The sequence below is a fragment of the Pinus tabuliformis genome, chromosome 9, assembly GCF_031772625.1.
Source record: "Pinus tabuliformis cultivar Carrire ecotype Pingquan chromosome 9, CPIR1, whole genome shotgun sequence".
Classification (NCBI taxonomy): domain Eukaryota; kingdom Viridiplantae; phylum Streptophyta; class Pinopsida; order Pinales; family Pinaceae; genus Pinus; species Pinus tabuliformis.
This window is the reverse complement of record NC_142307.1, coordinates 592142841-592159537: the sequence shown is the minus strand read 5'-3', so window position 1 is coordinate 592159537 and position 16697 is coordinate 592142841. Positions and strand designations below refer to the sequence as shown.

Here is a 16697-nt window from a genome sequence, read left to right as displayed (position 1 = left end):
GGTGTATATATATATATATCTATATATATATATATATATATATATATATATATATATATATGAGAATATCATTACTATATAATATAAAGAATGAAAATAAAATAAATTGTAACCAAATAATCGTAATGAAATAATTTAAAACCAAAAGTGAAAAAAATAAAAAATAAAAGCCAAAGAAATTATGAGAATATATAAATATTTATATATTAAAAAATTAAAATAGAGATTAATAATAATAATTATAAATTTATTTTGAAAGAAATAAGAAAGCAAAAGATTATTAAATTTAAAAGTAGAAAAGGAAGGGAGAGAGAAAAGATTCAGGGGAAGCAAAACTAGAAGAAAGAGTAAGAATCCAGTTTATGTTAATCTTCCACCACATCTATGTTCAAATTCCCAGAGTGTTTTTCAATCTCAATGACTTCTTTGAACTTCCTATGATGATAATGATCAATCCTAGCTAGCATTTTGAAGTATTCAATGCAAATATGGTGCTTGGTTTTCTTAGTGAGCTCAGTGAGAGCAAAGGAACATGACCGATAATAGACTAATAAACATAATTTCCAAGACATGATGTCTATGTTGATTATGGTTTACTTTTGTTAATTAATGCACATATAATATTATAATATTAATTATTGATAATGTTAATATATTTTATTAATATAATTTTCAATATTGATATTGTTATTAATAATTTAATAAAAAAATATTATATTTATATTATACAAAATGAATGATTATTGTTTTTAATAAATTTGTTAAAATTTAAATATCTAAACCATTTAAAAAATAAACAAAATGAAAAAAATTGCAATGCTTAAAATTTTTAATTGAAATGAATATATTTCAAATATGATATTTAAACAATTTACTCAAAATGAATACATATCACCCTCGATCAGGACTGTGGGATCTTCGTCGCCATGGTTACAAGATCAAGTGTAATAAATGATGGGGGGGCAACGTGGCCACCCCATCACATGCACCTGCATGAGTAAAGACCTGGAGAGGTACACAGGAGTAATGATGGTGAGATCTCCCGTGAGGCAAAATATTGAAAGGTGGAAAATACTTGCAGTCAGGTATCATTTCTGGTGCAGTTTGGAAATAGTTTTAAACTTTGCCGAGAGGAGGAACATAGGGAGAACACCAAGACTAAAGGAGGACAAGCATCCATCTTGTTCCAAGATGACTAGGGTCGGGCATCAGGGAATGAACACATGTGGGTATATTATGTTTCATTTTCCCATCCCTTTGATTCGCATGTGTCTCCTGGATGATGGCAAGTTTCATCAATGTATAATTACCTTGCCTGAGAACTTGCAAGCATTTTTGTGGTGTGTTTGGCTTTAGGTTCATAGGTACTGTTATTTCTATCTTGGGGCTCTTTATCACCCTCACTATATGTTTAATTGTTTAGCCTAGAGAGAGGCTCGCAATTGGAATTGTGGTCTCATCCCATGCCTAGTGGTTCGATTCTGGGGTGCTTTCAATATGGCCTCTATTATATGACATTGAGAATTTTTATCTATGGTCGACTTTCAAGTTGGAGGCTTGGCTTATGGAACTGAGTCAAAGGCCAGAAATCAATTAGGGAGAGAATCTATCCTCACCTTCCTCATATAGGTTGTAGAGACACTATTGGTACACCTACCTTTAGTTGTTATGTTAATTATCTTCTTTATGGCATGCTTTCCCGATATTTTATTCCACGTGGACCAGCTTGGAGAAAATGCTTGGTTAACGAGATCTCATATCTTAGAAGGTTTCATGTTCTCACAATTTGTCATTTGTTGTTCTGCTAATGTAATTTTTACAGGGTTAGCACTCGTTAAAGATAATTCCAAGAACTTCAGTTGGGCCATAGGATCTGGCAATCGTTCTTCAAGATGGAGCTCTGAGGATGCAAGAAATTGTTTGATAAAGAAGAAAAGAGCTTGCTTGGGTCTAAGGCGACATAATACGACCACACCCAACTAAGGCAGAGATTGAGGAAGGGAGTCGAACAGTGGAGGTTGAGGTGGCAGTCAGTGTCAAGCTAGCAAAGGGAGGGGTCACAGAGGTGGGTCCCGACTAGAGGTGGAGGCATATGCATTTTACAAAGCCTTAGCCTCAACCCTAGTTGGCTCCAGACTAGACGAGTGGGAGGAAATGTTGAATTCTAGACCAAAACTGAGCACAACAAAGTTAATGAGAGAATGGGGAAACATTGTAGTAGACCCGGGAAAAACTAGAGGGAGAAGGAATCTATACACTCATACATTGCTTCTATACTGGAGAATGAAGACCCTAATGGTCAAAGTTATGGCAACAACACCAGAAGACCCCTTGCAGACACAAGGAGAGTTGTGCCTGCTCCATGAGGACATGCAGCAGATGAAGTTTGGCATGAATCAAGTGATTGGGCGACTTGCAAGAATTGAAACTCACATCCCATGTATTCCCTCATCGGCCCAGCAGAGATCCACTACTAAGGATCCAACCCTAGTTGAGTTGTCTAATAATTAGTACTTTTTATTTTCAATTAGCGACCTTCAGACATTGTCAAGATAGAATATTAGAGGTCAACATGATATTTCAGTGTTTTTAGTGTTACTAGACTTGATTAGGACTTTTAAATTTTGGTCACGATATGACTCCACCAGATAGTCAACAAACTTGGCTTCCCTCTGGGCAAGTTGAGAACATCTAGCTCTTTTTTGAACTTGCATGTACAATCTGTATTTTAAAAAAAGAAATAGAAGGACCCAAATCCAGCTTAAGAATTAATATTTCAAACACAGATCTCATGAAAAATACACCTAAGTTCACTAAAAAAGAGGGTAATACAAGGAAGATGGCGTTAAAAGTATAGTGAACTCCTCTTTCGCCATCTTTATTGGTTTCGGTTGCAAAATGTTAATTGAGGGTATGTTTACCAGTTTTAGCATTGTACTTTGCAACCCGTCAATGTGATTTTATTTCACCTGATACCATCTTTTTTATACCCTGCACATCCTCTCACGTGAATACTCGTACTAATTTCCTATAATTGCTTTCACTTTACTGAATTTTCATACAAATGTACCAAATGAAATAACCACGAGGTCGAAGTGATATCTTCGACTACCACTTGTTTTCTAGTCTGCAATTCTCTTAAGAGGCTTTAGAGAATACCACCAACCACAGTGTGTGCAACTTGTTTTATTTTTGGATATTTCCTTCACCATCTTCAGGATTTCCAGCTGACTTAACCTCAAACTTTAACAATAAATGTAGAGAGCAATATTTTATTTTCTCCTCTAGTATACATTCCCATAGTTGCCTTGCACTTTTTTGGTATACAGATCCCTTTAAGAGACTTTTGAGAATAACCACCGAGCTAGAGCGACTGCCACATGTTTTGGCTTAAAGGATTTCCTTAACTTGCCGTTTTTGTTGAATTGGCCATGGTGAATCTAACTTCACCATTTTCTGTGCTAACAATTATTGCTTTATGATAAATGTATGTCCTTACCATTGTCAATTATGATATATTTATGATCAGTTATAGTGTTGGTTCACAACTTAAACCTTCAACTGCATGTTGATGAACTTTATCAAACAAATCCTTTGTTGAACGTTATCAAACAATTCCTTAACACTACTCTTTCTATCTTTTAGTCTTTGTTTCTCTTCGCTTTAATTCTTGTGCATTGAACTAGTTACCCATAACTTATTTAACCATTGTCTGGTTTACCTAAGTCTAATAATATCACATAGTGTTAAAATTGGCAACTAGGGCCAAACTCCATGTGAGTCATCTTATTTATGGCAGCTAATATTTTTCTTGGATCCCTCTCATCGAGAGGTGTAGGATTGATCTAAAGATCATGCGATTCCGATAAGTATTCGTGGAGTTATGAATTTATGTGTTATAAGGCAATTCGTCAAGGTCGGCCAGCAACCAAATAAACCCCACATGTGCTCAACGTTTTAGTATAAAAGGAGGTGACTTGATAGTCATTTCTACACACACTTCTATCTTGATTTCTCTCCACTTGTCTTGGGTTTTAGTGGAAGAGAAATCTAGGAGTGTAAGCCCTAGACGTTGGAGGAAAAGAAGGCAGCCCTAACGCTAAAAGGAGGATAGCCCTAGTATCTACGCAGTCAAGTGAGAAGCCCTATGACGCAGTCAAGTTTATGGGCCGCAGTGAGGGTTTGTTGTAGGTGACAGTGTGGTAAGTAAGGGTTGTTCCAAGTGTGTATTGTTGGGCAAATTAGGCCGAGGAACAGCTGTGTGGATAGCTGAGTCTTAGCCGTAGCATGAAGGGTCAAAGGGACAACGTGTAGGCTACCCTAGACAACGTGAAGGGCTGTGTGGACAACGAAGTCTTAGCCGCAATATAAGGGGTCAAAAGAACAGTGTGGAGGTTGCCCTAAACAGTGTGAAGGGACTATAGTGACAGTGTGGCCTTAGCCGCAATTAAACAAAGCTAAAAGGAATAGCGTAAGTGTGGAGGGTTACACCCTTGGAGAACCACAATCTTTAGAAGGTTGGTTTGTTGATTTGTATGGAGAATAAGGGTTGTAGGGTGATGCCCTAACCGGTGATGCAGTGCAGTAGTGCAATGTGGTGAAACAACACATGGCAGCAAGGGTACATGGTGTTGCTCAACAGCAAGTATGGACAATAGCAAGCAAGGCAACTAGTACAACAGTGCTAGGACTACATGATGCTGCTAACTAGTGCAACAAAGTAAATGGAACTATTAGGCTACATGGTGCTGCCAAGATGTAAGGGAAAGTAGGTGAATTAGTGTTGCAAAGATGAATGGGACAACTAGACAATGAAGCTTGGTGGAGCCACGATACAAAGGACAACAAGGCTACATGGTGCTACTAAGACACATGGACAACAACAAGGTATGCTAAGACATATGGGACAGCTACAAGGTATGGCAAGGCAAAGTGGGACAGTAGTTGTGACATGTCAGAAGGCACATGGTATAGCAGCAAGCATGGACAACATTGCTATCATGGATAACAGTGCAGCAATCATGAGGTCCAGCGTTGTAATGATGGATGCAACATGGTGTAGCACGATGAGGTGCAGCATGATGACGAGATGCAACACGATGATAGGTGAAGAAGTCACCTTGGAGAATCATTTGAAGCAACATGTCTTCAATTGATCTCATGTATCATCTTCTTAGAGATAATCTGTGCTCTTATCTAGATAAGTCAAAGTGTTGACTTCGGTTGTAAATGTACTATCTATGAGGGGAATATGGAGGGCGATTAGTTCTTCAGGCCTTTGGTAACAACTGGTTAACAAAACTACATTAACCACCTATCAGTGGAGTATTGAATCAAGCAATGACATATATCTACTACAAATGCCTCTATTATCTAAAGAGCTCTAGTTCTCATTTATACACTTCTAGGGAACTGGCTGGCTTGGAAATTTGGAAATGGATGGTTGGTTAATGTAGGTATAAATCCTTGATTAAATGCGATGGTTCTCTAGTGTTGTTGTTTTATAAGGTGCAATGAATCCCTGAGTTTGGCTAGTTCGCCTGACAAGTTTGGCAAAATGGGTGAAGAGCTCAGCAAACATTGTACTTACTAGGAATAGGAACAACGTTGTTTAGTGAATTGCCTATATCAACAGGCTTCAGTTGTGTTACATGCATTTATCTTATGAATTTTTCACCAAATCCTTATTTTGACTGATTCAGCTAACATATGAGAGGCACTCTATGCCAAAACAAGGGAGTAGCTCAACAGACCTTGCCCTTACTGGGAATGATGTTATTCAGTTGAACAACGATATCAAGATGATTCAATTGTGTTCTATGCATTTATCTGAGGGAGATGACAACCTTATTTGGCCACGAAATCCCTCTAGAAAAAAATGCAGTTAACATGGGATACAAGGCAATCAAATCTAGGACTTTTTCCTGATTTGCAGAAAAGATCTTGGAAAGGGAATTCTAGGAATTTTAGATAAATTAATAGAAGGGATATTACAATGGTATCTATTATGCATCCTGCCATCCTGCCAGTCTGATGAGGTTTGACTCAATTCCTTTGTGAAGATCACAATGGCTAGTTAGGGTGCTTTTACAACCACTGAAACCAAATGCCACCAGCTAGGGTGTGTATCTCAATATCAAAATTAGGAAACAACTAGAGCTCTTATATCTGTAATGTCCCTTTCCAAAGAGGGTTATCAATTTAATTGTTCAATATCACTTTATAATCAATCGCCATTAGCTAATGTGTGTAACTCAATACCAAAACTAGGAAACAACGAGAGCTCTGATATATGTAATGTCCCTTTTCAAAGAAGGATATCGACTTAATTGTTCACTATCAATTAATAAAGTGATAGTGAACAATTAAATCAATATCACTCTCCAGAAAGGGACATGACAGCCAAGGCAAAGGTTAACCCCACTGTTGGATGGAAGAACAATCTGCCTCTCTGTGGGATGTTGCCACCAAGATTTCACAAGACTCAATTGGGTCTGGACACTCCATAGGACACAAATTTTATCCCTCACAAATGGTGCCCACCCTCAATTCCTCCCATGAGATTTGAATTTAAGACCTAATTTACAATAAACCCCACATGAACCCATTGATCTACACCTTATGAGTTAGGATACAAACATATATACAAGTGCCGAAAGGATCATTTTATCGAGTGTTTTGATTCCTTGATTTCTTTATTTTGTTTGATGTAATCGAAAGAATGAAAATGTATGGAAATTTGTAATTTTTTTAAATAAAATGATTTTTCTTTCACGACGAAAAAAGAGAAATATATGTATACTTCAATGAACACCAAACTCCTCGATTCTTTAGCAATGATATTCTGCAGGTGCAAAAATCTTAATAATCTATCCGGGTGCATTATATCAGGATTACCTTTTGAACCTTGCATTTAAACTCCTCCAAATGCTGCTCTTTAAACAATGAACAAGAAAAAATATATCGCCATAAAAAGAAACCCTAATTTATAACCTAATCCGCCTCACAAACATGCATTTTACATTTTCCTCCTTGTGGACTCCGCATTCAACTTTACATGCATTTAACAAATGTGTACTTTAAAAAATGAAATAAGCTTCCCCGAAGCCTATATGTTGTTAGACAGAAAGCTTTAGAGTGATTTAGCAAGTCAGAAATGGTTTTTCACCTCATTATATTAATGATAACAAAAATGTTTTTTCAGGCCTCTAATAATGATAACTTAAATGGTGAATTTGCGACCTCATGAAGTTATAGGTTAATTTTCAATGACATCACACAGCCTCAGATGGTACGAACAATTTCTTCATCAGCTACCACCCTTCACTGTGTTAAATTCCAATAGGCCATTAAACATACACAAAAAACAATATCCTCTGCCAAGGAAAACTAACACACAGGATGAAAACCAGAAACAGATGTAACAAGGTTTATTCAACCAACAAAAAGCACAATCAATACACAACATAAAATAGTGCATATGTGACGAGTAGTATCGGGACCTACAAGAATCCTGCATGGAGGGTAGGGTCACTGTGCATACATGTAAAACTAGAATAGCAGTGCTCTACAAAACAATGCTATTAGCATGCACAAGGGAAAATGGTGGGGAGAGATAAATAACATTGATCCTTACCGCAAAAGATATGTGGAATTAAAGACACTTGAAATTGGCAAATGTTGTGCCCTCTTTTAAATGTTCTATAACGCTCATATTAAGACTTAATATGGATTGAAGTACAGGGACCAAGTATTTTCAAAAACAGAAAGAACCTATTCAAAACCCTGATAACAAGCTAGCTACTTGAAGAATGCAACACTCCTTATGAGATGTACTCTTCATCTAACCATCCCCAATAGAAATGGGAGGTACATGGAATAAGAACATCCTCCAACAAGAAAGAAAAGAAAAATAAACAGTGCAAGGGTTAAGTAACTTTCTCCTTGCTGTAAAATACATGTAGAACTGCAGACACTTGGAACTCACAAATGTTGTGCTCCCTCTTTCAAATACTCATAACATTAATGCCTACAACTTTATGGATAAAGTATAGAGACTGGGAAATTTCAAAAACAGTTAGAAATACTACAAATGAATGCAAAAACACCCGATAATAAGTTACTTAAGAGAAGAATACAACATTTCCTTTTGCGATACTCTTCATATGAAGCATGACTAAAATCAAAAATAGAATTTGAGACATTCCTAATAACAACCATTGGGATGTCAAATACAACATCAGATAAATAAAAACCCCCAAAAATATGCACAAGAGAAGAAGGTAGAGACAAAAACACACGAAAAGAAAAGAACACTAGATAGACAACTTCAGCAAACATGTACCACTTGAATATAACCATGGGATGGAGACGCTGAGAAAAGAAACCATTGGGATATCAAATAAAGAAAGACATTAGATAAAGAAAAGCCCCAAACATATGCACAGGAAGAAGGAAGTAACTACACCAGTAGAAAATAATACTATATAAACAACTTCAACAAATAAGTGGAATCATGGGGTGAATGTAACCATGGGGTGAAAAGCAATAGTGCATTCAAGAACATGCTTAGAAAATGAAACAATGAACCATGGGGTGAAAAGCAGTAGTACATTTAAGAACATGCTTAGAAAGTGAAACATGAAACAATGAAAGTTGGAACCATGGAGGGAAAGGCAGTAGTGCATTCAAGAACATGCTCAGAAAATGAAACAATGAACCATGGGGTGAAAAACAGTAGTACATTTAAGAACATGCTTAGAAAGTGAAACATGAAACAATGAAAGTTGGAACCATGGAGGGAAAGGCTATGTCACATTTGTGAAAGTAAAAAGGAAAAAACTAAGCAGCACTCTCATATGTCATGCAACATTTTCACAAATCAAGAAGAGGTCAAATTTGCATATCAAAGACTAAGAATTAATATTTCAGAAATATATCTAATGAAAAATACATTGAAGTTCATTGAAAAAGTGAGTAATACAAAAAAAACATGGTGTTAAAAGTAAAGTGAACTCCTTTTTAGCTATCAGCTATTGATTTGGGTTGTGAAATGTTAATTGAGAGAATGCCTACCAGTTTCAGAATTGTCCTTACAGCCCGTCAATGTGCTATTGCTTCACCTGCTACCGTCTTTTTTATACCCTGCACATCCTCTCATGTGAATGTTCCTACTGATTTTCTATAATTGTTGTCACTTTACTGAATTTTAATACAAATATACCAAATGAAATATAATTTTCATACAAATGTACCAAATGAAATAGCCACGAGGCTGGAGTGATATCTTCGCCTACCACTTGTTTTTGGGTCTACAGTTCTCTTTAAGAGGCTTTTGAGAATAACCACCAACCAGAGTGTGTGCAACTTGTTTTATTTTTTGAGATTTCCTTCGCCCTCTTCTGGATTTCGAGCTGACTTAACCTCAAACTTTAACCATCAATGTAGAGAGCAATATGCTATTTGCTCCTCCAGTGTACATTGCCGTAGTTGCCTTGCACTTTTTTAGTATACAGATCCCTTTAAGAGGCTTTTGAGAATAACCACCAAGCCAGGGTGACTGCCACATGTTTTGGCTTAAAGGATTTCCTTCACCATCTTCAGGTTTTCCAGCTGTCTTAACCTCGAACTTTAAGAATCAACTTAGAAAGTGGTATTTCATTTGCTCCTCCTGTGTACATTCCCATTGTTTACTTGCAGTTTTTGTTGAACGAGCCATGATGAATCTTACTCCAACATTTTCTGTGTGATAGCAATTATTGCTTTATAATAAATGTATGTGCTTACAATTGTCAATCATGATATATTTATGATCAACTATAATAGTGGATCACAATTTAAACCTATTGTATATCCTTTTAATAGGTGTAAATATGCATGTTCAGGCCTTTGGTAACAAGTGGTTAAACAAAACTACATTGACCACCTATCAGTGAAGGATTGAATCAAGCAGTGGAATATATCTCCTACAAATGCTTCTATTATCTAAAGAGCTCTAATTCTGGTTTGTACCCTTCTATGGAACCGGCTGGCTTGGCAATCTGGAAATGGATGGTTGGTTAACGTAGGTATAAATCCTTGATTGAATTCGATGTTTCTCTCATGTTGCTGCTTTTTAAGATTGAATTTATCTAAAGAGCCCTAATTCTGGTTTATACCCTTTCTAGGGAACCGGCTGGGTTGGCAATCTGGAAATGGATGGTTGGTTAACGTAGGTATAAATCCTTGATTGAATTCGATGTTTCTCTCATGTTGCTGCTTTTTAAGATTGAATCCTTGACTTTGGCTAGTTCGGCTGACAAGAGTAAAGGCATTCTTGGGCAAAATGGGTGAAGAGCTCAGCAAACATTGTACTTACTGGGAATAGGCACGGCGTTGTGTTATATGCATTTATCTTAGGAGATGACGTTTTTAAGACACAATGAATCCTTTGTTTGACTAATTCAGCTAACATACTAGAAGCACTCTATGCCAAAACGGGTGAGGAGCTCAGCAGACCTCGCCCTTAATGGGAATGATGTTATTCAATTGAACAACGATATCAAGAGGCTTCAGTTGTGTTCTATGCATTTATCTGAGGGAGATGACAACCTGATTTGGTCATGAAATCCCTCTAGAAAGAAAGCAGTTAACATGGGATACAAAGCAAGTTTCCATGTGAAATCACCATCAAATCCAGGATATTTTCCTGATTTGAAGAAAATAACTTGGCAAGGGCCAAGTATGCATACCTTGTGTCAGAACTGCACCTTCGCTCAGGAAATATCAAAAAAGTTATTAGTTCTGGCACGACGTTCAGGGAACTGGGAGGAAGAGCTCCTTGTGGATAGCTATAGAAGTTAGAAGTCAAACTTAGTCGATGATCATAAAGCTTTGCCATGAATAATTTCCTGCGCATTATGGACAGCCAGGAATAGAATCCTCTACCAGTATAAATATTACTCCCCACTTAATATCTTCGCAGCATCAAATACATGTATGTTGATCTCAAGCAGCCATAAAGAAACTGAGAGCTGCGACACCATTCAATTGATAAATGTTTTCCCCTGATCCTCGTGGAGACGAGGTACCATTCCTTTCAGATCAGTTTACATCCAAGACCTTTCCTAGTGTACTAAACGGGACTTAACCATTGAGATTTTCATTCCATTCAATTGAGAAATGCTTTCCGCTGATCCTCGTGGAGCCGAGGTACCATTCCTTTCAGATCAGTTTACACCCAAGACCTTTCCTAGTGTACTAAACGGGACTTAACCATTGAGATTTTCATTTATATTTATTCTAAATGTTGACTTCATTGGGCATTGGGGGTTCAGTAATACAAAATCATGTCAAAAACCAAGGAGGAATCATATACTATGACGCCTTACAAACAAAAAACAAAAAAAATTGAAATACTAAATAGTAACCTTTCTTCTTGTCGCATATCAATCCTAACATTGAACTGAAGACATTATTTTATTTCATTTTACTCACACACCCGAATTTAAATTTGTGTGTGTTTCGAATCACATCTCTGTACTTCCAGCATAATAAAAAACTCAAAGAATGGTTCAAGCAAAAGAGAATGACAGATAACGCCCACCTTTCTTGTCACATTTTCTGTAACCCTCACAGACGGTTCTCTTTATAGACGTATATCGAAAATCACAAATGTTCATAGGCAGATTTTCAAAATTTTGGCAAGTCAGAAATGGTTTTTCGGGTCATGTAGATTAATCATGGAAGCCAACAGGCTCAGTGCCCAGTGCAGTTCTTCATCCTTGCATATATAAGCATCTACCTCACAATAAGAATACAAATAATTTAAATGATGAGTATATGGGCCTCAGTTATGTTCTATGCATTTATCTGAGGGAGATGACAACCTGATTTGGTCATGAAATCCCTCTAGAAAGAAAGCAGTTAACATGGGATACAAAGCAAGTTTCTTACCAGCTAACCAGGAGAAATGTTGACGCTGGGATACTCCATGGCATGTGAAATCCCCATCATATCCAGGATATTTTCCTGATTTGAAGAAAATATCTTGGCAAGGGCCAAGTATGCATACCTTGTGTCAGAACTGCACCTTCGCTCAGGAAATATCGAAAAAGTTATTAGTTCTGGCACGACGTTCAGGTAACTGGGAGGAAGAGCTCCTTGTGGATAGCTATAGAAGTTAGAAGTCAAACTTAGTCGATGATCATAAAGCTTTGCCATGAATAATTTCCTGCGCATTATGGACAGCCAGGAATAGAGTCCTCTACCAGTATAAATATTACTCCCCACTTGATATCTTCGCAGCATCAAATACATATATGTTGATCTCAAACAGCCATAAACAAACTGAGAGCTACGAGGCCATTCAATTGATAAGTGTTTTCCCCTTATCCTCGTGGAGCCGATGTACCACTCCTTTCAGATCAGTTTACAACCAAGATCTTTCCTAGTGTACTAAACGGGACTTAACCATTGAGATTTCCATTTATATTTATTCTAAATGTTGCCTTCATTGGGAATTCAGTAATACAAAATCATGTCAAAACCCATGGAGGAATCATATACTATGACGCCTTCAAAAAAAAAATAAAAAAAATTGAAATACTAAATAGAAACCTTTCTTCTTGTCGCATATCAATCCTAACATTTAACTGAAGACACTATTTTATTTCATCTTACTCACACACCCGAATTTAAATTTGTGTGTGTTTTGAATCACATCTCTGTACTTCCAGCATAATAAAAAACTCAAAGAATGGTTCAAGCAAAAGATAATGACAGAGATAACGCCCACCTTTCTTGTCACATTTTCTGTAACCCTCACAGACGGTTCTCTTTAAAGACGTATATCGAAAATCACAAATGTTCATAGACAGATTTTCAGAATTTTGGCAAGTCAGAAATGGTTTTTCAGGCCATGCAGATTAATCATGGAAGCCAACAGGCTCAGTGCCCAGTGCAGTTCTTCATCCTTGCATATATAAACATCTACCTCACAATAAGAATACAAATAACTTAAATGATGAGTATATGGGCCTCAGGAAGCTAGAGGTTAGTCCTCAACAACATATTGTCTCGGATGGTACGGACAATTTCTTCATCATTAGCCATGGGCCCTCACTAACTAAAATTCCAATTAGTTGTGACACCATACACACTTTCTTTGACAGGCAGGCCAATACACAATGACGACAGGAGACGGAAATAACTGAGCTCAATCAATCAATGAAACGAAATCGATACACAGGAAACAAAAAACACCTTTTTAGCGACAAGCATAAAAAGGAAGACTTCCGTGGATGTTAAAACGTTCAACAGAGAAAGACTCTGATACAAGTAAGAGCAGTGATATCAAGGAAACCCCATGTATACCTCAACAAACCCTAACCTAGTTTACCCAAAAACAGAGAAGGTCTAATCCTGAAAGTCTGAGAACCTGCAATACTGATTTTCCCGATTCAGAGTTGGGCGCAGTCTTATGTTTAAAACAGACGGGTTCGAACGTGGTTTGGATTGCCCTCTCATGAAAATTACAATTAGCCATGGGAACAGACACGGATACGCAATTAATTTGACAGAAAGACCAAAATACAAAATGACGACAACAGACGGAAATAAGAGACCTCATTCAATTGGATAAAACACACGAAATCAAGACACTGCAGAAAACCCTCATTTGAATGGTAAACATATATTAAAAGCTAAAAAGAGAACAGCTCTAATGGAAGTAAGAGCAGTGATATCAAGGAAACCCCATGTATACCTCAACAAACCCTAACCTAGTTTACCCAAAAACAGAGAAGGTCTTATCCTAAAAGTCTGAGAACCTGCAATACTGATTTTTTCCCGATTCAGAGTTGGGCGCAGTCTTATGTTTAAAACAGACGGGTTTCGAACGTAGTTTGGATTGCCCTCTCATGAAAATTACAATTAGCGAGGGGAACATACACAGATACGCAATTAATTTGACAGAAAGACCAAAATACAGAATGACGACAACAGACGGAAATAAGAGACCTCATTCAATCGGGTAAAACACACGAAATCAAGACACTGCAGAAAACCCTCATTTGAATGGTAAACATATATTAAAAGCTAAAAAGAGAACAGCTCTAATGGAACTAAGAGCACTGATGTAAATGAAACTTCATCTCGACCCCGACAAACCCTAACATTAAAGCGAGGCAAACCTCCAAAACCCTAACCCCAACTTAGTGAAACTACACTATTCGTTTAAAGATTTTTCACTGATTACGTGTAGCGTGGGGTTATATAACAAGTGCTCGTTTGTGCTCTATACTAAAAGAAAGTTTCTGTGGGTTTGTAAATGTATATTTTATTGAAAGTTATTCCATTTTATATTCGATATAGGGGAGGGCCTTCATTACCTGTGCACTCTTCTTGCCACGTCACAAAACCACATGTCAACCCGCATGGATCCGGTACGACACCTGTCCACCGTGGAGGTCCACGTGTTGGGCATTGTGTCATCACATAAAATTCTATGTCCGCGCCATTTCCTCCATTTGTTTGGGGTCATTGCTGCGATGTTCCATTTTCCCTTTGTCTTTCTGCTCGGGCCGGTTGTTGGGTGAAGCCCCCCGGCGAAGATGGCATGGGACGGCACTAGAGCCTGCGCACTTTGTCTGGTATTGAGGTTCTGATGCAAACGTTTGTTCGAGGTTTAGGGTTTGTGGACCTGCGCGCTTCGTCTAGTATGCAGGTGCTGATGCAAATGTTTGTTCGAGGTTTAGGGTTTGTGGTTGGAACATCGCTTCTGCCTTTCTTGTGGTTTTCTGCCTGGATTTGTTGGTCGTTCTGGACCGCCGGTTGTTTAGGGTTTCTTTGGTGGTGGTCTTATTCGCAGTTTTTGTTGTTTGGGGAGGAGCCGGTTGCAGTTTTACCGAGCTCGAGGTGGAAGGTCTTTTTTAACAGGTAATTGCTTAATTTTTTGTTCTGTGCTGGTTTTTTTGGTGGTTTTCTGTTGTCTAATGGCTTTTTCTTCTCGTTGCAGGTGTGGAGAAGGTCTGGCGAGCTCCAGGGAAGGTCGGCGACCATCCATGGCCTGTATCCGGTAGGATTTTAATCCTACCAGCAATTTCTCTGTGTTTTTCAACACAAACAACTCTATTTGGATTTTTTGTAAACTTTCTATGGCAGGTTTTGAGGGTTTAGGGTTTTTGTGGATATTTTGATGTTGTTTGTGGCTTTTCATGATGGTATTTGTGAATTTTCACTGTTATCGTGCTTGGCCGTCCCATGCCATCCTCGGCGTGCCATCCTCAGCCATCCCGTGCCATCCTCGGCAAAGGGTTTCGCCCAACAACCGGCCCCGAGCAGAAAGACAAAGGAAAAATGGAACATTGCAGCAATGACCCCAAACAAACCCTCGAAACCCTCTTGACTTTTGGTATGACTTAATTTTTGATATGTCTGATAGATTCCTTGAAGGTTTCTTTGGTGGAATGCTCAGTTGGTGTGTTTTTTATAGTGGGGGGAATATCCAATTCTCTTATTGCTACCCGCTCGACAAAGATCTTAGGATGGGTACTGGGTGCCTCAATGGTGCACTGAAATTTGGTGGTTAAATATGGGTCGCCACTGATTCATATTTGTTTTTTTAGGAATTTTCATGGAAGTCGAGGCTCTCTGTTATCCTGCACCTAAGCCTCTTCTCTTTTTATTTCTTCTACTAACTCATGTTTATATTGGCTAGTTTCATGTAATGCTTCCTCCTTGTCAATTGTGTGGACTATGGAGGTAAAAATTTTCACCCTTTTGTTCAATTTAATAGCATAGAATTGTATTTGGATTTGGCTATTTGATTTTAGGACTTGCATTTCAAAACCGGGTTGGTGTAAAGAAGAAGCCTACTCTCTATATGTCTGATAGATTCCTTGAAGGTTTCTTTGGTGGAATGCTCGGTTGGTGTGTTTTTTATAGTTGGGGGAATATCCAATTCTCTAATTGCTACCTGCTCGACAAAGATCTTAGGATGGGTACTGGGTGCCTCAATGGTGCACTGAAAATTGGTGGTCAAATATGGGTCGACACTGATTCGTCTTTGTTTGTTAAGACTTTTCATGGAAGTCAAGGCTCTCTGTTATCCTGCACCTAAGCCTCTTCTCTATGTATTTCTTCTACTAACTCGTGTTTATATTGGCTAGTTTCATGTAATGCTTCCTCCTTGTCAATTGTGTGGACTATGGAGGTAAAATTTTCCACCCTTTTGTTCAATTTAATAGCATAGAACTGTATTTGGCTGTTTTATTTTAGGACTTGCATTTCAAAACCGGGTTGGTGTAAAGAAGAAGCCTATTGTCTATATGTCTGGAACCAGTCTATGCCTTTCCTTCAAATTCTGGATAGAGAGATTATTTCTTTTGTTTCCCTTCTAGCATGGTCCTATCCTCATCCTATGGTTGAGGAAAATATTAATGTCCTTGACTGGCATGTGGTAACAATCATTCAGGTGGAAAACTCAACATCTTCAGGCGTTGAGAAATTACATCATCACATTTCTTTATCTGCTGCTTGGCTCTAGTAACTCCTACAAACATTATATTACTGGACTCTGCTTTAGGTTATTATTTCCATATTTAGCTTTTTTCCTACTCTACTTGATAATGAGTACCCTCAAAAACTTATTATGAGATAAGACTGTCTGGTCATTTGATTTCTGTATTTAGCCTTTTTCCTATACCTTTGGCCATTAT

General features: G+C 37.8%; 1 non-coding gene across 1 annotated transcript; it reads right to left on the bottom strand.

Moving 5' to 3' along the window:
- Window positions 1-13013: 13013 nt before the first annotated feature.
- Window positions 13014-13090, bottom strand: LOC149149951 (small nucleolar RNA snoR117). The gene has a single exon (XR_016263951.1). It is a non-coding gene; the product is annotated as a small nucleolar RNA snoR117 (small nucleolar RNA).
- Window positions 13091-16697: the final 3607 nt, after the last annotated feature.